General features: G+C 32.5%; 1 protein-coding gene across 3 annotated transcripts in view; it reads left to right on the top strand.

Annotated features, from left to right (window-relative positions):
- The window catches only part of LOC145285889 (uncharacterized), a 131,027-nt gene that overhangs the window by 1,477 nt on the left and 106,699 nt on the right, over positions 1 to 22,851 (top strand). The window lies entirely within an intron of this gene.

Below are 22,851 nucleotides of genomic sequence, written 5' to 3'. Positions count from 1 at the left end.
ATTTTTGAAAAAATATTTTTTTATTTTCATTTATTATCAAGATTTGTTCTTTCTTTTTTATTGTCTTTTTTTTAGTACAAATTTTCATCTTTTTTGTTTTTATTTAAATTATTTTTTTCTTTTTTAATAAAAAAAATTGTTTTATCCTTCCGTTTTTTTTTTAACAAATTAATTTAATTTCCCTTTTATTAACTGTTTTTTTCTTTTTTTTGCTTTTTGTTTTGTTCTGTTTTTTTTTTTATTTTACCTTTTTTTTTTGGTACTCCTGCAGTTTACAGACTATGCTATTTTTTTAGATATGATTTTCAAGTTAAACTCAATTTTTACGGTATCTTTTGTTTATTAAATTGTTTGGCGAAGGTACAGAATAGTTAACAAAGGCCCCATCCCTATGTTAAGAATGTCTTTCTAAAAGTTAACTTTGTTATTTCAGCACGGTCCGTAAACTGCACAAGTGCCCCCCCACTTTATATAAGTAAATATTTTATTTTGATTTTTGTTTTAGATTTTGGAGTTTCCCATTCACTGCCTCTGTTTTCAAATTTACTTTTCGTATATCTTATTTAAATTCCTTCATTTAAAACTTTAAAATCAATTTCTGGTTTAAATTTCTTTTGTCGAAGAAATACAAGTATTTTATGAAATGATTGTAAGCGCATTCATTTATTTTGTATATGTAATTTCAATTTTTGTTTTAATTTGTTTTTAATTAATTTATTTGTTTATTTGTTTTCAGCATATTTGATTTCTTTTGTCTATTTTTAGGGGGGGGTGATCTTGTAAAAAAAAACAGGCTATGTTTACTAACAAAACGCAGGAACAAATTATACGGTGGATGGCGGGTCGTATTAAGCGCGCATTCCTCACTTCTGCTACCATTGGCCTGTGGAGCGTGGAGCGAGCGCACTCCGCACTACTCCAAATCTATCGGCGTCTGATACTACACGGCAGCAACAGAAAACATTAATTCTCGCTCTTTCTTTTACGATTCTACCATTTTACGTCTGCTGCTTTTGCTTTTCATTGCTCCTTTCTGTTTTCGTTGATAACAGAAATTCTTGATGTTGGTTTTTTTTTTGTTGTTTTTGTCTTTTTTTAAGTTTATCTTGGAAAAAAGGGGGGAAAGGGAAATATGCTTTTTTTTTTTTTTATGCCGTGACCCAGTCCGCGATAATCGCTAACATAAGCGGAATGTTAAATTTGTTTATACAGATAAATTGAAATTTATAAGAAATAAAGGCGAACTTTTTTCTTTTCTTTTTTTTTTTTTGTTTCTTAAATTTAAGAATAAGATTGAAATCTGTTATTGTTCTGCTAATTCTGTGAAATTCGAAAAAAAAAAAAAAATGAAGGAAAATTTGAACCTGTGACCCCCCACCCCACCCCCACATCCAACCCACTTAAAACGTTCCTATTTACAATGCCTCCCCACGGGACAGAGTTAGATACAAGGGTCGTTTTTTAACGTGGAGAAAAGGACCAAAAATAAAAATTGTCTCAGTCGTGAAGGATTTCTCCTCCAATGACAGAGAACAAGAAATTGAAGTGCAGCATCTGAAGAACAGATACTACACTTTGATCTTGTCCCATATACTTTGAATGGTAAGACCCCCACGGAAAAAAATACATTAGATTAAACTATAGAACTGACCTAAGCATTATTTGGGGGGGGGGATATTTTAGGTAACCCCCCCCCTTCCCTCCCTCCCTCTCTCTCTCTCTCTCTCAGGGTTCTTAGTGACATGCAATATGGATTCCGTTCTGCCAGATCTGATAGATGTGCTAACAGTTATATCTCATAGGATTAGTGAATTTCTCGACAAAGGCTTCCTTTCTAGGGCTATTGCTCTTGACATATGAAAGGCCTTTGATAAGGTATGGCATAAAGGCCTACTTCATAAGATTTCCAGCTACGGTATAACTGGAAAGGTTTTCTCAATCATTAAATCATTTCTCTCTGATAGGCTCATAAGAGTAGTGGTTGATGGGCAAATCTGAGGCCCACAATATTAATGCTGGAGTCACTCAGGGTCCATCCTAAGGCCAACTCTGTTCCTAATCTACATTAATGATCTCCCAAAACACATACTTAAATCGTTCGTTGACATCTACGCTGATGACACGGCCATCTATGGCAACACATCAAAGGCCGTAAATGACAAAGTTCTCTCTGGTTCTCTCTCCTCGGATATTGAGCGCATGGTACACTGGGGGAAGAGGTGGCTGGTTACTTTTAATGCATCTAAAACCAAGCTCCTATCTTTACATCATCAACGCTCTGATCCCCATGTGGCATCAATTGAAATGGATGGCTCTCGTCTAGGGGAGGCTCCATGTTTTGATAAGCTTCTGGGATTGACCTTTACTCCTGACCTGAAATGGAACATGTACATAAAGTCTGTTGCCAAGGTTGCTGGAAAAATAGTAGGATCCTTCTACCGCCTCAGTAGATATCTCACTTCTGATGCAATTCTCTATCTATATAAACGCCAAGTACATCCAAGGATGGAGTACTGCTGCCACATCTCGGCAGGAGCTGCTAAAAACAGTCTATCCTACCTTGACAGAGTAGAAAATAGACTTCGTTGCCTAGTGGGGGATGCCTTTTTCTCTTCCCTGCAACCTCTCTCCCACGGGAGACGTTGCGAGCCTGTCTTTGTTTTATCATTATTTCCATGGCAAGTGCTCGTCTAAGCTCCAATCCCTGCCCCCCTTGCCAATATTTCACGAAAAACACCCGTCTAGCTGAAACCACCGACAATAAGTTTCCCCATTCTTTATCTGTGCCTAAATCAAAACGTAGATTCCATGAACAAAGCTTTTTTCTTAGAAGTGCACGCGCACGCCTGTGGAACTCTCTTCCGTTTGCCTGTTTCCCACCTGACTACATCTTGGATGCCTTCAAGTCCAACATAAACAAATTCCTGATAAACCGCCCCCTTAAGTAAGACACTTTATCAAATCTCCATTACTGACGATTACTACGATATTATCCCATTGATTATTGTACACGCAATAACCCTTATCCCCAAGTGGCTTCTGGGCCTTGATAAGTGGTGACTACCATGTAAAAATAAAAAAAGAGTTAGAGAGCATTTGACTCATCCCCACTCTAAAAAAAAAAAAATGATTGAAAACGGGATTCCATAAAATTACTTTTTCTTTCTGAAAATTTTTTCTTATAGTAATACGAAAAACTAAGTTTTACAGTTTTTTGTTTTGTTTTCTTTTTTTGTTTTGTTTTTTTGTTTTGTTTTGTTTTGTTGTTTTGTTTTGTTGTTTTGTTTTGTTTTTCTTTTTGTTGTTTTTTTTGTTTTTGTTTTTTTGTGTTTTTTGCCGCGTCAGTACAATCTGCAATATATATTCGCAAACATAAGGTAGCGAGAGAGGCGCTACAGGTTACGATGGTCTGTCGTCCAGTATACCATGACTCCCACCAACAATTAAACCAAAAACGGCGTGATGAAGATGAAGATACTATAAAAATGGGAGACAGCACGAGTGTACAATATAGATGAGAGTGTTTATATTTCATTAAATAAATACGTTTCTAAGAAAGAGTTGCTGGATTAGATTATGATGTCGCTGCGGGCATGATCGGAAACTGCCGCTACTCATATAGGGCAGGATCGCTGTTGCATGGGAGCAGTATTGAATGATTGCCAAGTGCCTGTGATCGGGTCAAAGTTGCTCTAGTAAAATGATGATCATCCGTATAGAGTTGTTTCTGGCGTGTGACAATGGTTAATAGCTTAGCGCTGCTGCCTGCTGTTGATGCTGCTTGTTGTTGTTGTTGTTGTTGTTGTTGTTGTTGTTGTTGTTGATGATGATGATGATGATGATGATGAGGAGGAGGAGGAGGAGGAGCATCCTTTCTGAATGATGATTTTTTGTTGGTATTCATTTCCCCGATATCTTTCCATTAAGAATTCTTTCAGTGCTTATGCATTTATTTTGCAGTACTATCTTTTTTTAATTTAAGTATTTTCAATTGAATTGAAGTTTTACAAATTTCTTTTTATTCAATTTTCACCCCAAACAAGGCACGGTGCCACTTTCATGTAGGGGCTACTATCGGGGGCATAAGTTGCATGAATACGATGTAGGGAGTTGTGCAGCAAGATGCTTGTTCACATTACACTTGAACTCCTGCATGTCAGTACAGTTGGGAAAGCAGAACCCCAGAAGAGAGTTTTAAAACTAGCAGCTCTGGGAAAGAAACTATTGGAGTAGAAGGCTTTCTTACATCTAGGGATATCTACTGTGAAGAGGTGGGATTTTGCTGTTTGTCGGGGGTAAACACTCTCCCTTCCCTTTCTAAATAATATCGTTATTATTTCAGCACGGTAACATAAGTGTATAAGTACCATTCTTTCTAGAAGGATATTGGGTACTTACGGAGGGATCACGTGAAGGTTGCCAACATTCTTAAGTTACAGTGTTCCTGTGGAACGAACGAACTGTATTCTAACTTGGCACACCCGGGTTATCAGCCCGTTTTGTTAACCACTGGACAACCGTCACCTACCTGGTGCTGCTGCTACTGGTATGAGCAGAGTTGATACTGCGCTGTCCTAACCAGGTTGCCGCTAGGTATTGTGGATGACTGCAAGACGGGAGCGAAGATCTAACTGAACTGACGCTGTGTTATCACTGCCGGAATAGTTTCCAAAGAAATATTTTTCGCCGTTAATCCTCCTCCCAAGAAAAAGTTAATGTGCCGTTGAACAAACTACAAATCGTTCAGAAAGTAGGTGACTCCTGTTGCAATCTTTGATTTCAAAAAGAGTCAGATACATCCAACGATGGAATACTGCTGCCAAATCCGAGGAGAAGTTGCGCAGACTACACTTTCTTGTTTGACAGAGTAAAAAACTGTAATAACGTTCTTTTATTTGTGTGATAAATCATAAGAGTCATCGTTATATGATTAATGATTTATTTAACATCTATATATATATATATATATATACTTATGTGTGAGTATATATATATATATATATATATATATATATATATAATTGTGTATATATGTATACTCGTGTATATATGTATACTCGTGTATATATGTACACTTGTGTATATATGTATACTTATGTATATATGTATTCTTATGTATATATGTATACTTATGTATATATATATATATATATGCTTATATATATATACACTTATGTATATATATATATATGCTTATATATATATACACTTATGTATATATATGCTTATGTATATATATATATGCTTATGTATATATATATGCTTATGTATATATATATATGCTTATGTATATATATATATGCTTATGTATATATATATATATATATATATATATGCTTATGTATATATATATGCTTATGTATATATATATATATATATGCTTATGTATATATATATATGCTTATGTATATATATATATGCTTATGTATATATATATATATATATATATATGCTTATGTATATATGTATATATATATATATACTTATGTATATATACTTATGTATATATACTTATGTATATATACTTATGTATATACTTATGTATATATATACTTATGTATATATATACTTATGTATATATATATACTTATGTATATATATATACTTATGTATATATATATACTTATGTATATATATATACTTATGTATATATATATACTTATGTATATATATATACTTATGTATATATATATACTTATGTATATATATATACTTATGTATATATATATACTTATGTATATATATATACATAAGTATATATATATACTTATGTATATATATATACTTATGTATATATATATACTTATGTATATATATATACTTATGTATATATATATACTTATGTATATATATATACTTATGTGTATATATATATACTTATGTATATATATATACTTATGTATATATATATATACTTATGTATATATATATACTTATATGTATATATATATACTTATATGTATATATATATATACTTATATGTATATATATATACTTATATGTATATATATATACTTATAAGTATATATATATACTTATATGTATATATATACTTATATGTATATATATATATACTTATATGTATATATATATATACTCATATGTATATATATATACTCATATGTATATATATACTCATGTATATATATATACTTATGTATATATATATATATATATATACTTATGTATATATATATACTTATGTATATATATATATATACTTATGTATATATATATATATACTTATGTATATATATATATATACTTATGTATATATATATATATACTTATGTATATATATATATACTTATGTATATATATATATATACTTATGTATATATATATATATACTTATGTATATATATATATACTTATGTATATATATATATATACTTATGTATATATATATATACTTATGTATATATATATATACTTATGTATATATATATACTTATGTATATATATATATACTTATGTATTTATATACTTATGTATATATATACTTATGTATATATATACTTATGTATATATATATACTTATGTATATATATATATACTTATGTATATATATATATATATATACTTATGTATATATATATATATATACTTATGTATATATATATATACTTATGTATATATATATATACTTATGTATATATATATACTTATGTATATATATATACTTATGTATATATATATATATACTTATGTATATATATATATACTTATGTATATATATATATATATATGTATATATATATATATATATATATATATATATATATATACTTATGTATATACATAAGATTTACCAATGTTAAAGACGTCCGACCTACGTAGTCGGCACCGCAACCACATTTAAATGAATAAATAACATTACTAATATGATGAGGGAGTAGAACATATTTTTCATTGGAAGCTATTAATGGTTTTGTATTATACACAACATGAACATTTGAAGCAAAATAACATCCTTCAACAGTTGAACTAATTTTTTGATTAATTTTTCACTTACTTTCCCCACCCACGGCAATCGAATGTAAACCGGACATTTATCCACCATATTGTGTTTTGTTCGTAAAAAATCTGCTCTTTTCTTTTTAATGGTGGTTTCAATTACATCTAAAGGATACCCATTATTGGACAAAGCATCTGTAATTGTATTTAATTCCTCATCCAATTTTTCTGGCGAGCAGATCATTAGGGCACGATGTGTTAATGTCCAAATTAAATTATATTTGCACTTGTTAGGGCAGAATGAATCCCAGCGTGTATGCAGCCCAGTGAATGTTGGTTTGCGATAAATCGATGTAAGGTAACTAGATAGAGTTTTCGTTACAAAAACATCGAAAAACGCCATGGCAGAATTATCTTCACTTTCATACGTATACTTTAACGCCGGATGCATACTGTTTAGTAAGGAGAAAAATTCGTTGTCCTCCGAATTACTATCAAATAGGCAAAACGTGTCGTCCACGTATCTAAAATAGACCAATGGTTTTATGGGTCCGGACATTAATTTTTCCTCATGGAATCCTACAACAATGTTGGCCAATGTAGGTCCCAACACGAAAACCATCGACACGCCATCAATTTGCCTGTAAATTACATCATTAAAACTAAATTAAATGAATGTAATGGCAAATTTAATTAGTTCAACAAATACATGTTCAGGAACGGAAGGTGTTGGACTTTGACTGCGATATAAAAAGTCAGCACAAATATCTATCGTTTCTAAAACTGTGACGCAAGTAAATAAATTGCAGATATCATACGAACACATAAATTTATTTGTACTCGTTGATGTTTGCATGTAGTCAGCGAAATGAAATGAATCTTTCAGACAGTATTTACTATAATAATTTGATACTGGCTGAAGAATATTGAAGATCCATTTTCCAACCTTCTGTTGTAAGGACCCTACCATAGATAGAATGGGTCTTAAGGGAATATCCGCTTTGTGTGTTTTGGGTAGGCCATATAATCTTGAACGGATAGAGCCCGAGGGTCTAATCTCACTAGCTACCCCAGAAGAAAGTAAACCACTTTTTACCAATATAATTAATTTTTTCTGGAAGTCAGATTCCAGAGTACTCGTGGAATCATGGGTGTCAACAGGGCCTAATTTAACAAATTTGTCACTATCGCTTTCTATAAGTGACATTTTGTTGACGTATTCCTCATGATTCATTATGACTACCCAGGTCCATTATCAGGTCTAGTTATCACGAGGGATCTATTTTTACGTAGAGTTTTAATGACGTGAAGGTGTTCATTACGCCATTTAAACTCTGAATGGGTTACTGATGTACTAGCGTAACTGTGGGCAAGGTTGTTTAAACTTGCTTTTAAGTCCCTTAATTTATTCACGGAAACTGGTTGAAGTTTAGTTATCTGAGAGCCTAAAACTTGAAACTCAGAGAATATTTCTTCTCGTTTTGTATTACTTGGTGAAATGCAAAATTCCAACCGATGATCGAGTACGGGAAGTTCAACTGGGGACAGTTTCCAAGAAGATAGATTTAACACGTTACCACCTACATTTGCGTTGGTAAAGAAACCATATTTCTTCTTTATTAGATGTTTTAATTTATTATCAAATTGAAGCTGTAATTTTGTACAGCTTCCTTTTTTTTATAATAATAATAAGATACCGTAGGAAACCAACTTTATCGCAAAAAGATAATATGCTCACTATTTCCCACCATAATTGCATGCATCTACTCCTGAATCTTTCCAGATTAAATGCTAATTTATCCGAATGATTCAGGATAAACGCTTTTTCAATCGTATGCCCAGGATGTAAAAATAAACGAGGGACATACATTATTATTTACGCAAGAACGTAAGAATGTTTTTTGTTCTTGCGTTGACAATCTAGACACCCTAGACCCACAATAAATGTATAAGTCCAAGCTCTTAGAAAAAACATTCTACTTCGCACCCACTTAGCTTTTCCTCTACATCTGCTCATCAATCTCCAGCTATATATGTAAACACGTCCATAAACGTGGGTGCGCGTATCCTGTGTATGTATGGGTACGTGAAGAAGCATGTGTGGTAGTGCGCGAGTGTATATGCATATATGTTCACATATGCGAGTATGTTCGTGGGATGCGTGGGTGTCCAATTTAAATTTTTATGAAAGACTTAGTTTTGAATAGAGGCCACACAAGTTGCTGACCATTTAAAGTCGAAAATGCTGGAAGGGTCATATTCAAGTAGATCTTTACCTTAATGGCTATACCCGTGCCCCTCCTCCCGCTGCTAACTCTGTCCGCTCACTCATGTTTTTTATCATTCACACTGAGGAAGACCGAAGGATCGGTCGGAAATATGTGCTTTTGAAGGAAACATTCTTGTTTTTTTTTCAAGAGACTTTTTGTATCACTACACGTCAACACACAGGAAATAAATACAGAAAAGATATAAACATTCATATATTTTTTCATATTGATTTTTTATTCATACATATTTTAATATATATATATATATATATATATATATATATATATATATATATATATATATTATTTTTAAAAACAGTAATCTGCGGACATGCGTGTTTCGGAGCCCTACTCCTCTTCTATACTTATATATATATTACAAAATTTTGTTGAAATTCAAAGACTTACATTTTTTTTATATAACTCTTGTTTATTTCATCTTGGAGCTTTTCATTACAGCAGTTACGTTAATGGGATGACAATTCTATGATTTTATATTTTCATAAAAATTTTCTTTCTCATCAACTCATCAGATGTTACCAACAAAAATGTTAATTTTGTGCATATATATAAAGATTGCTTAGATGCATATATTACTTGACAGTCATTTTTCGTATAATTGGAAATTTGCTGGAATGATGAGAAATTATTAGATATTTTTGATCCTTACAGTGAAAACAATCAGTGCCGACAACTTCCCATGCTCTGCTGGGGATGTCACATGGCTGCAAACTTTTCTTTGGTTGTGCTGGGAGGTTTTCCCAGAATATTGAACATTTATTGATCATGTTTTCTGTGTCAGCATTAATTTTCCATCAGTGTACAGCATCTCTGGCTTGAAGATGCGCTTTTTCGACGGGTTGATGGCTGTAATGTAGCTGGCCTATAATAATGTTCTGTTGTGTTTCAAAAATAATAATCTTTGAACTCTTCATGATGATACCATTATCGACAAATAGTCCATCTCTGTGTGACCAGTGTGGCCGTATTACTGACAGTATCTCCTTAATTGAGTCTGGCTACTCTGGTGTTATGATTCCTTGTAGCCCTTTCTTACAAATTGGGTCAAGCATGTTTTGTAGGTCATTGAGCTTTTCTGGGCTGACACCATTTTCACTATAGATCATCCCAAAGAAAGGTGTTTTTTTTTATTTAATTTTGTATTTTGTTGAATTAAGCACGAGACCATTTATCAGCAGATATTTGCATGAGTCTGTCTAGAATCTTTTTTTGTTCATTGGTTTTGAACAACATCGTCAGCGATTCCTACTGCACCATCAACTTGTTTAAGTATCTGGTCCATCATCATTTGAAAAATGTCTTCTGATGCACTTAATCCAAATGGTAATCTCTGAAAGCAGCATTTACCATAAAGAGATTGGAATAGTTTTTAGCAATTGAGATTCGCTGATCAAGTGTATAGATCAATAACTAACTTTAGCGTCAAGTTTTAAAAAGAGCTTGACACATGCAAAACAGTGTGTTAGCTCTTATACTGTAGGAGTTGCATGGTGTGATCTTTTGAGCGCTGTATTCAGATGTCTTGACTCTAAACAGATTCTCAGACTTCCGTCTTTTTTATGTGAGTATGCTAAACTTGAATCCCAGTTTGTTGATTCTGTCACTTTTCTGATATTGTTTTTGATTATGTTGTCAAGTTCTTGTTTTATGTTGCCTTTTAGGGCAATTGGGTTTTTTTAGGTGCATCACTATGTGGTTGAATGTTTTTTAGGTGCATCACTATGTGGTTGAATGTTTTTTAGGTGCATCACTATGTGGTTGAATGTTTTTTTTAGGTGCATCACTATGTGGTTGAATGTTTTTTTTAGGTGCATCACTATGTGGTTGAATGTTGTTTTAGGTGCATCACTATGTGGTTGAATGCTTTTTTAGGTGCATCACTATGTGGTTGAATGTTTTTTAGGTGCATCACTATGTGGTTGAATGTTTTTGTTGATTGGTAGTCACACAGACTCTGACATAGAGCCAATTTTATCAAACTGGTCTGGATCCATCTGCATCAAGTCTTTGATGGCTTTGATTGGTGTTACTACAGGAGTTTGATGTGCATCTTCTTTTTTGATTGTACAGTAAAGGGTAATTAGTTTAAGCTGTTCTAGAACTGTTGTTCCTTACACATCTACAACAATGTAAAAAATGTTGTTGTGCAAGTCTGTTTTATTGTATTTGCATGGCATATTGATGATACCATAACATTTTATTGGAGTGCCATTGTATGTTATAAGTTTCTTGCCTATTGGTGGTTTTTATGTTTGTAAAACTATCAGCATCTGATCTCTCTGGGAAAATTCTATGAAATATAAAGACTGGTAATTTGTTTCCTTGTGTTCTTGTGCAAATTTTCAATCGCAACATGTGGTCTTCACTTTCATTTGGCAATTTTATGTATACATAAACAAAAGCTTCATCCCTCTGAATGATGAAGAATGTTTTGATGCTATTAAATGTTAGACTTTTGAGTTGTTTGTCTACTCCTTAGGTGTCATATACTGCATCAGTTTGAATGCATTTTATTTTCCTCAGATTTGTTCCTTCGATATTGTAGATGATGTTCTGGCTTTGATTTATTTTTTTATGGTTTCATGGTCTTAACTTTTGTCTTGATTTTGGTTTGCTTGATAAACAAAATGTTGAGCTTTCCTACGTGTTGTACCTGGATCCAAATGCTGGGTAGGTTTCACAGAAAATGTATAGAACAGTTCATGATTTACCAGCACTTGTCCCTGGACAATATGTGCGTACACTGGATAATCAAACGGGGGAATTCATGACTTCTACCACAATTGAGGCAGTTACTAGAATTCTTAGAACTTTCTGGTGTTCTTATAGCTTGAATAGTAATGCTTCTGCCCTGGTTATTGTTCAGCATGATCCTACGTTGTTTTAAGTGTATGTTAGAATCTTCATATGTTTTGCCAAACAGTTTCTTCCAGTGTTAAAGTATTGTCCTTTCTTAACAACACTTTTTGGGAATCTGGAATTGGAATGTTAACGATAATAATTTTAATTATTCTCTGTTGTTGTTCAGAATCCAATAACGAACATTTCTGTATGAGTTGTCTTCATCTGTTTATAAAATCATCTAACGATTCTTCTTGTTTTTGTTTATGTGACATTAGTTTTAACCGATTGATTCTGAAATGTTCTTTCGGTTCTAGCTACTCTAAGAACCTATTGAAACCAATTTCAGGAGAACGTTTTTCTTCTTTCATTAACGACCACGCGCTAAGCCTTTTCCGTTTTGCTTGTTACCGACTTACTGGAAAATGTAGTTTACTTGCTGTTCTGCTTTTAATTTGTTAATAATTAAAGGTACTCTTGCATAAATTGACCCGAATTCTCGTGAATTCCCGTCAAGCATGGATCGGGCAAGACCGGCAATTATCGGTGTCAGCCGAGTGTCGTAACAGATGCAGACTAATAAAAAAAAACAACGAAAAAATACAAATACAAATAATCAAAAATAACAAACAAAAAAATACTTTAAAAAATGAAAATATGTTTATTTCATTATAGTATTTTTTTTTTTTTTTTTTTTTTTTGCAAAATATTTATCAACAGAAAGTTTTGTTGTTTTTTTTTCTCCAAGAAAAGATTTTTTACCGTATAATTATTAGGTGTAAGTACAAGTTTTTTTGGTTGTTTGTTTGTTTGTTTTCTTTTCTGTAACCGTTTTTTCTTGTTTTTTTTATTTTATTTTCAAGACTTGTCCATTTGTACACCTCCAGGAGAAACCATTCTTTACACACGATCTTTTTTTAAGTAAACATTTGTGTTTACATTTGTTGCACCTCATTTTGGGGAACAGCAATTTCTTCTCCTGACAATATGAGATTGTCTGCATCGATGTTTTCATTTCTTTTTCTAACATGTATAGATTTATTTTCTTGCCTGTCATTTTTCTGTTTGGCGAGTTTGAAAATATATTTGTTTGTCAGCTTTTTTTGTTGTTGTTGTTGTTGTTGTTGGTTTAGTCGCTTTCTTCCAATTTGAATGTCATCTGCTTCCGTTTGGATAGCACTTTTTCATTGGCTAATCAAGCTCCCAAAAATTCAATTATAAAAAAAAACTAAATAAATAATAAATAAGTAACTAATCAGAAAATAAAAAGTCACCCCCACCCCCTTAATATCACCTTAAAAATTACTAAAAACATAACAGAAAAGAAACTAATTAAATAAAATAAAAAGTCGAGTTAGCGTTTCAACATTTGAACACCGATGATTGCCGATCTCGCTCGATCGGTTCTAGGTAGAAATTTGTTGACACTGACTTCGAAGACAACCAAGTTGTAATCTGCAGAGAAGCAGTCCTGCAACAATGTGTCCATAAGACATGAAAATCTTAATTTTTTAAAAAAAATTTGAGATGAGGATCGGTTATTCGTATTATTTGGAATCTTCGGGCTACTTTTCTCATCTTGAATGTTATTTTCTCAACGTTTCCGTCGATGTAACCTCCGACCTTCTTAAGGTGTATCTAGTCGAACTCAGGAATTTGGACGGTGTCCTTTATTTACTTCACGGGGATAGCATGCTCTTGTTTCGTCAGCCATGATTGGATAGAGGTCCTAAGTAATTCGCAATTGTATTTTTCGGTCACCCACACTAAGAACTGAACCTTCAGGAGAATCTCATTTTCACAATTGACTTTTCCAAGTACTCTAACCACTGCGCCATACAAGTGCTAGTACGAATTTTAGGAGTATATATATATATATATATATATATATATATATATATATATGAGAGATGGGGGGCTGAAAAATTGCGAATTATTTAATAATGCTTTCAGTTCTAAATTAGATTTTTCTGGAGGTCGAAGGTTTTACTTTCACTACAGTCAACACTTAGAAACATAATTGCAAATTACGTAGGACTTCTACCAAGTCATGGCTGACGAAAGTATGCTCCCCTGCGTGAATTGAAATTCTGTGCAGATTCCAACATTCGACCGAGAAATTCCCAAGTTCAAAAAGATACACCTGAAGACAGTCGAAAGTCACATCGGCCAAAACGTTATGCAAATAATATTTAAGGTGAGAATAGTTGTTTGTATAAACTAAATAATCTATAATATAAATCTCACCTGTATGTATGTATGTATGTATGTATGTATGTATGTATGTCAGGTCATGTCATATGCTACTGGTACTATGTAACCTGCCTCATGGTCGGGTCACCGGCAACTAAACTGGTTCCCCTGCCAGACTTGTTTGGTGAGGAGGTTTGCTAGTCTCCCTGAAGGATTAAAAACAAGACCTTCCAAAGGGCGAATGAACCCTTTTTCGGGGTCAACGGCCAACTAGCACCGTATGTGTTTGTGTGTATGTATGTGTGTGTTGGGGTGGAGAAGGCTCTCGTAAGCCGTGATGAAGGCAAACTTTCTAGGAAAAGCAAATCTCTGATTTAAAAAAATCATAAAGCGGGAGACCAGTACCCGCATTAAGCTGGTCTGCAGTTTAATTTGTTGCTGGTTATCTTGCTCTTGCTTGTTGCTGGATCTCAACATTTTAAACCGAGAGAGAGAGAGAGAGACTTAGCTGTCGTACAAAGCTAAGACTCTGTAACATTATCTGTATATAGATACTCCCTCAGGCATTTGTCTATTAAAATGGTCCTGTGGCGATGAAAGTAATTTTTAGGCTCATGGACTTTAAGTGTCTGAGGGAGTGGCACTCGTCTAACAAGACGTTGCAATCATCATCATGTATGTATGTATGTCTGCCTAAAACTTTTCACAGAGGCGACGGATTTTCACGAGATCAGTATCGTTTTGAAGCTCGACCCTTCGGACAACAAATATCGAATTTGGCTAAAAATATTCATTCTTTCACCCTTAACTTGGTACTTTTATACAGGGAGAGGTCGCTTTTTTCGCCGATATTTTTTAAAATCATCCTCTCTTTTCGATTGACCAGCCTTAATTTAAACCTTCACCACTTTCTTGGCGATGAACGTTTTTTTTTTTTTTTTTTTTTTTTCCACATTCTTTTCCTCTTTCGCGGTACGGGTTCGAGCCTGCTTGCCTACTAACACTTTTTGTGTTTTTTTTTTGTTTTGTTTTTGTTTTTTGTTTGTTTTTTTGGGTTTTTTTTTTGGTCAACACCCACTTCCCAACACCCGAGCAATGTCGGGCACCCAGGCTAGTACAAATATAAATAAAATATTTCGGTGAACTAAAATCTTAATCAGTGAGTTATAAGCTCTCTCTCTCTCTCTCTCTCTCTCTCTCTCTCTCTCTCTCTCTCTCTTTCTTCATTGTCGAGCTATCCCAGATTGATTAAATGATCATAATGAATTTTGGAACACAGTTGCTAAGCGTAAGGCGGTGCAATGTGAGATATATTTAGTTTAATTTAGTTTTATGCAAAGAGAATAAAGAGTTAGAAGTTTTTAAAAACTCAGATACTTCCGATTTACATAGAATTAAAAAAAAAAGTACTAAATATGAATTAATAAATATTCCTAAAATTTCAGTTTCTTTTTAAATGGATTTTAGGAGGCCTAATATGAGCACAGCTTCCTATTAGGAAATTCAAATATTTCAGATTTATATTGAATGTTATCTAGAGTCATTAAACAGCAATGAAACAAAATTCCCTGAATTTCAATTTCTTTTTAAAAACCTCTTAAGTTTAAGCCTTATTTTTTTATTTCTACTTGGGAACCCCCACTTATCAAGGTCCGAAGGCCACTCGAGGATAAGGTTAATGAATGTAAGGTGGTAGTGTAGTAATCGTTAATCGTGTAAATTGGGAAGAATTTGATTACTTATGGGAATGGCTCAACATGAATTTGTTTACATTGGATTTGAAGGCCACCATGTTGTATTCGACCAGGAAGCAGGCCGACGGAACAATGTTCCACTAACGGCAAATTCTGAGAAGGCGGCCTTGTTCATGGAATCGGCATTTAGATTTAGGCACAGTTAGATAGGGGGGATCGTATATAGTGGTTGTAGCTAGTCGAGTGTTTGAGACATTTTCTAGAATCAAAATCATGTAAAGGATTTTGATCAAATTTGGAGTAAGGATTCTAGACAAAAGGTTTAGTAGTGTTATATGTTGATTTTAATCTTTGTAAAGCTGAGATAAAAGTGGTGCAAACTATACTGTCTGGCGAATTAATTTTACCCTTCCTGGGACGGGTATATGAGAAAAATTTCCCTCTTATTTCATTTTTTACTTCAGTCGAAGTTTTAGAAATCAAGGACCTCCCTCCCTTCCCGGAGCTATGAGATACATAAATATTCAAATATCCCATTCAAGTTCTTTTCCTCTCAAACACTGATTCAGTGTTAGTAAAGAAGTTGAGACCTTTCCGCAATTGATCATTTATCTATTATTCATTTCTTGTGGTCTCTTGGTCTTACTAGATTCCAGAACAAGAATTCTCCTCGTCTGGTGGAGTATCCAGCTTCGTGCTGTAACTTGAAATAATATCATAGAAAGTGCACCATTCCTTGTGAGTTATCCATTCTGAGGATAACTTATTTGGGCTGCAAATACGATGTGATTGTGAATATTTGCTGAGAGTTTCCTCGTTAGTGAAAAGTATCCTCGTGCCAGGTTGTCCTGCCAACAGGTTGTCCTGCCAACAGGTTGTCCCTGTACGGAGAGATTTTTAGACTCTTGAGGACAGTGTCTAGTATCGTGGCTCTCTCCAAAATAGTATCTTGGTTGTGTGTGTTATCATTTTGCTGGGGGATTTTTTGTTTTTGTTTTTTGTTTTATTTTGGGTTTTTTTTGGTTTTTTTTTTGTTTGATTTTTTTTGTTTGTTTTTTGTTTTTTTGTTTGTTTGTTTTTGTTTGTTTTTTGTTTTTTTGTTTGTTTTTTGTTTGTTTTTTTGTTTGTTTTTTTTGTTTTTTTTTGTTTTGTTGTTTTTTTTAGTTTTTTTTTGTTTTGTTCTTTTTTTTTGTCTTGTTGTTTTTGTTTTTTTTTTTGTTTTTTTTTTAGTTTCTAACCTTTTCCTATCCGAAACGGACGCAGACAGTTCATACATCCTACGTCCATTTTTTTTCGATGGCTTATGATTAGAGCTATGACAACAGCATATTCTTTTCATTGTTTTCACTCTCAGGTATATATCCGACACAGTTAGATACAATTAATCAACCGAGAACTACACCACTCTACATAAAAACATATAAGATATCAATGGATATATACTTGAGAATTAAAACAAGGAAAAGAATATGCTGTTGTCAAAGCACTACCTATGATGAATCATGTCGTTTAGTTGCAGACACACAAAGTTAAAACCATGTTTAACTAGTAACTACGAATTAGTTACCGACTAATCTTCTTAACTGATTATCTTATTTTTAGTTAATTTGCTAACTAGTACTTACAACTAAACAGACCTCCGTCCCTTGCCCTTGATTGATTTTTATATGAAAATCAAGATTTGTTAAATAACTGTTTATTTTTTTACCTCTGACATTATTTTCTATTATTTTATTTACATGTATTCATAATACGGCACAGTTCACGTTAACACACCGGTTCCCCGTTAGATCAACGAAGTTAAGCAACGTTAAGCCCGGTCAGTACTAAAATTGGTGACCATTTGGGAACTCCAGGTGCTGTATGTGCTCTCTGCATTGTTTCCAGTCGTTTAATGCGTTTCCTTGCCACTGGACTCAAGCAGTGCCGATTCAGGAGAAGTGTAGTTGGAACTTGCGCAACCCTTGCCTCATAATTTCACGCACAACTACTCTTACAGGGAGTATCCAGCTCATCAGCGCAGCTAGACAAGCAACTACCTATATATATATATATATATATATATATATATATATATATGTTTTGAGAAAAATAGAAAAACCGAATGAAATTATTAAAATAATCAACGTTTCGTCCTTATTTCAGAGGACATCTTCAGGATAATTGAAATAAAAATGTAAGAAAAGAAAAAGTCATAGATCGTGCGAAAAAGACAGTTTTTGAATCCTACCCATGTCGGGAAGGACAAACATATGTGTGCGTATGGGAAGGTTGGGTTGTTCGATGTCTGTATATACACTTTTAAAAATGCGTTAAAATAAATATGTACATTTTTTTTCTTTCCTTTTTTTTCTTCTTCTGTAAACTTATTCATTTTGTTGAATAATTTAAGGAAAAACGGTTAGCCAGGATCTGTTTTGATATTTTGTTCTTTGATTATTATTTTCCCTATGCTAGGTGTTAAATGGTAGAAGCCTTTTCTTTGCGTAATAGTATTAGTATTCAATATTAGTGCTGATTCTAAAAGTCTTCTTTTAGCTCTATCTATCACGTATTTAATAATTTTCGCTTGATCTAAATTAAATGAGTAATCGTGTTCTGCACAATGGCAAAAGAGTACATTTAGGGCGTTACCATTCCTTATATCTCTTCTGTGCTCGTTAAGTCTTAATTTCAATTTTCGCTGTGTTTCACCTATGTACGCTTGTTGACAGTTGTTACATGGGATGGAATATATACCGGCATCCGATGTGAGGGTTTTGGGAGAGTGCTTGGTAGTTTTTAATGTCTGTTTTATGGTTGAGGAAGTTGTTTGTATCAAGTGAAAACCAAGTCTATTAAGAGTGTCGTAGATTTTTGTATTTTTGGTGTGGGTGGGAATGAAAAGATGTCTGTTTAATAGTGAGGTATTTGTTTTATTTTTCTGTGTGTTTATGTTATAGTGTATTTTCGTAGCTTTTTTCTTTGCGTAAGAAATGAAATAGGATGGATACTGTAGTTTTCTTAAAACATTCGTAATATATTGAAATTCATCATTAAGATATTGGGGACTGCATATTCTAAAGGCACGCAAGAAAAAACCAATAATCATGCCCGTATTTATTTTATCATTGTGGTGCGGGTAGTAATGAATATAGTCGTTTTTGTGTGTGGTCTTTCTATGTACTTTGAAACTCAGATCGGTTTCTGATCTGATGAGGAGTATGTCTAGAAAAGCTAGGGAGTGGTCTTGTTCGGATTCATGTGTAAATTTTATAGATGGTTCCACTGAATTTAATTTATTTCTAATTTGTTCTATTTGTGTGTTTTTAGGGAGAAAAATAAGAATGTCATCTATATATATATATATATATATATATATATATATATATATATATATATATATATATATATATATATGTTTACTGCTTTTTGGGGAAAGAATTCCAATAAAGTGCTCGATTACAAAGAAAAACTTTTTCGATATAAGAGCTTAATATTTATTTATTTAATTATTTATTTAATTGTACAGAAGTTCAGAAAAATATTGGTACCGTCGGTTTCAAGCCCAACATAAAAGGGACCAGTTAATGGTAAGACGTAAATGATGTTAGGCTCTCAGCCATGTTGTCAGACAGAAACAACATGGCTGACGAGAGCCTAACATCATTTACGTCTTACCATTAACTGGTCCCCTTTATGTTGGGCTTGAAACCGATGGTACCAATGTTTTTCCGGAACTTCTATACAATTAAATATATATATATATATATATATATATATATATATATATATATATATATATATATATAATTATTTTTGACACCGTAAAATAGGCACGATTTTTTCCAATACCGATTCTGATATGCGATTTTCTGATTTCACTTCCAATTATTCATCTCAACACAAATATGCATACAAACGAAATCATAAATAACAGGTTAAAATAAAAACGCCAGCAATTAATATTTGAAGATATTAAGAACTTGACTTCTATGTATACTCCAGAGAGCTTCACTATATGCTTAAGAACAGAATTCTTCAATTTATCACAGTCCTGGGTTAATCATTCAGCTGCCAAGAGCGACATATTGTGTTTTAAACCTTATTTGGTTGACCTATTTCTTTGCTGGTCATTCTCTTGGCCTTTCTAAATTAAAAACTGTTACCAAAATGGACGCATTAAGCATCAAATAACCTGAAAAGGGTTGATATGCCATTCGACAAAAACAAAATGTACAGAAATTTATACCATTAATAAAATCTGAAAGTAATAAGAACTTAGAGCATAAAAACGTTTACCAACATGATATATATATATATATATATATATATATATTTGTAGTCATCGACATACAGTCCTGTTTCGTTGTATCACAACTCATCAGTGCCGCTAGACTAGCATCTCTCCCAAGCCAAGGATTGAACCTAGAATCGTCGTGTTGACAGTCGGCAGTTCTCCCACTCGACCATGGAATCGACGCCCATAAATAACTCGCCGGAATGTCTATTTAAATAGACACCCGCCACCACTTTATAGTGCTCAAATCGCCTGTTCGTAAACAAACAAACAACGAGCTTCGCATATATATATATATATATATATATATATATATATATATATATATATATATATATGATTGTAGCGATTGGTTTCGTAGATGTAAATCCAATGAAACTCACGTGATTATTAAACAATGGCCAATGAAGGACAGCTGCCATATAGTCTGTTTATTATACAAACATTATTGGTTACAAATGTGCAAACATGTTTCAGTGGAATTCCGGTTCAAGGATAACACCTCATCAGACCAAAGAACGAATCAATATTCTATATATCGATTTTTTTTAGTCTGATAAGGTGTTATCCTTGAACTAGGTTTCCACTGAAACATATATATAAAGTCGCCTGACGAGGACTTCTGGTTTTAACCAACCATTTATCCGAAACATTAGCATGTTCAGTGTCGTGACCAGATAAATGTTTAAATTAATAAAAATATACTTTGCTCTTTTTTTATTGAATACTCTTAATAACCTCGTTAAATGCATTAGTTATCACTCTGTAATACTTTTAACTTGGTGTATATATATATATATATATATATATATATATATATATGGGGGGGTGCGTGCGTGTGTGTGTGTATATATATATATGTGCGTGTATATATACATATATGTGTGTATATATATATTTATGTATATATATATATTTGTGTATATATGTGTATATGTGTATATATATGTGTGTGTATATATATATATATATATATATATATATATATATATATATATGATGAGAATAATGGGAATAGTATTCCGACGAAATAGATAGATAAAAAAGGAACAAACCAAGTTTTATGTTCATCAACGTTTCGTCTTTATTCATCCAGAGAAAGTCTCGCAATAAAGAGGAAACGTTGATGAACACATTACTTGGTTTGTTCCATTTTATCTCTCTCTCTCTCTCTCTCTCTCTCTCTCTATATATATATATATATATATATATATATATATATATATATATATATATATATATATATCTATATATATATATGAGAGAGAGAGGGGGTTATATCTGGAGTCTAAAGAGCAAAGTTTATTTTAATGTATTAATAAATGTATTAATAATTTGAAAAAGAACAATGCCCACAGTACTGTAGATATATAATAAGCTCAATAAGTATATGCATCCTAGTGCTATATTGATAATGAGTAAAATGATTAATGATGGTGAATCATGAATCAGTTTCAAAAGGAAAAACAAACAAAATCAACTTGAGTGTACGATTGTCTCGGAAACGATGTTCATTTTATTAAAATTGACAATAAGGTTTTGTCTTCGAATATAATCTCCTCATCAGCAAAACATAGGGGGTGGTGTTTAAGACACCGAAATAAAACTAGCATTTTTGTAGTAAGTAAGGCGCCAAGGCGGATATTCCTTTTTTGAGTTCCATTAGAAGATTTGTTGCTGCTGTATCTTGTCTCCGAAAGGTTGAAAAAAAACAAACTGTAGGAATAAGTTGTGATAAGCAACAATTAAAAAAAAAACTGGTTTAAGCTTCCAAAATTCTTACAAGAATTGATCGTAATGGGAGTATTTAGTAAAATTCAGTTGTAATTTTTACTCTTTTGGATGCTGAAGGTTCAATCCTCAATGGGCGATACTCAAAATGCAATTGCAGATTACTTAAGACTTCTACTAATGATCCTAACCTGGTCATGACTGACGGAACAAGAGCATGTTACCCCCATAGATTAAATTAAGAGTTCCGTTCGAAATTCCATGCAGATTCCTGAGTTTAACAAGATGCACCAAAAAAAAAAGTCGGAGGTTATATAACACTGAAGATGAAAACGGTCGCCTGAATGATCCAAAAAATACAATATGAGTAGATTTGACATTAAATAATTGAAGAAAAAAAAAGGATTGATATGTCGTAAAATAAAACGATCTAAAAATATTTAAAAAAAAAAAAAAAAAATGAATAATAAACCCTTAGAGGTAAAAAACAGATTTTCAACAAAAAATAGCAAATTATCAATTTCATCCATGTATCCAACTTGTAATAGAAAATGAAAAAAAAAAAAAAAAAAAATGAATAAATATGAGGTAGACCGTGTCTCAGAATGGATGACACACCCTGCTGTTCTAGTTTAAAGAAAGATAGAAAGAAAGAAAAAACAGCTGCGTTCAAATTCCATGAAAGTTTGATCCCATTTCACAAAAATGAACGTTTTCGCTTTCTAATTTTCTTTTTCTTTCTTTTTTTTTTTATTTTCGTTTTTCTTTGTACGCAATCTTAATTCTATATAAGATAGTATTTTTTTCCGCATTGTTGGTCACGCTTATAGTTTCAATAAAACTTAATATTTTTTTTAAAAAATGT

The sequence above is a fragment of the Euprymna scolopes genome, chromosome 10, assembly GCF_053919585.1.
Source record: "Euprymna scolopes isolate OS-2025 chromosome 10, ASM5391958v1, whole genome shotgun sequence".
NCBI lineage: Eukaryota > Metazoa > Mollusca > Cephalopoda > Sepiida > Sepiolidae > Euprymna > Euprymna scolopes.
Note: the sequence above shows the minus strand (reverse complement) of the source record. Positions and strands in the feature narration are given on the sequence as shown.